Here is a 670-nt window from a genome sequence, read left to right as displayed (position 1 = left end):
AAGAGGGTTCCCTTTTCTCCGCACCCTCTCCAGCATTTGTTGTTTGTAGATTTTCTGTTGATGCCCATTCTAACTGGTGTGAGGTGATACCTCATTGTAGTTTTGATTTGCATTTCTCTAATAATTAGTGATGTTGAGCAGCTTTTCATGTGCTTCTTGGCCATCTGTATGTCTTCTTTGGAGAAATGTCTATTTAGGTCTTCTGCCCATTTCTGGATTGGGTTGTTTGTTTTCTTAATGTTGAGCTGCATGAGCTGTTTATATATTTTAGAGATTAATCCTTCGTCTGTTGATTCATATGCAAATATTTTCTCCCGTTCTGAGGGTTGTGTTTCCGTCTTGTTTGTAGTTTCCTTTGCTTTGCAAAAGCTTTTAAGTTTCAGTAGGTCCCATTTGTTTATTTTTGTTTTTATTTCCATTACTATAGGAGGTGGATTAAAAAGATCTTGCTGTGATTTATGTCAAAGAGTGTTCTTCCTATGTTTTCATCTAAGAGTTTTATAGTGTCCTGTCTTACATTTAGGTCTCTAATCCATTTTGAGTTTATTTTTGTGCATGGTGTTAGGGTGTGTTCTAATTTCATTCTTTTACATGTAGCTGTCCAGTTTTCCCAGCACCACTTATTGAAGAGACTGTCTTTTCTCCATTGTATATCCTTGCTTCCTTTGTC

The sequence above is a fragment of the Physeter macrocephalus genome, chromosome 6 (assembly GCF_002837175.3).
Source record: "Physeter macrocephalus isolate SW-GA chromosome 6, ASM283717v5, whole genome shotgun sequence".
In the NCBI taxonomy this organism is placed as follows: domain Eukaryota; kingdom Metazoa; phylum Chordata; class Mammalia; order Artiodactyla; family Physeteridae; genus Physeter; species Physeter macrocephalus.
The sequence above is the reverse complement of the archived record's forward strand: the minus strand, read 5'-3'. Positions refer to the sequence as shown.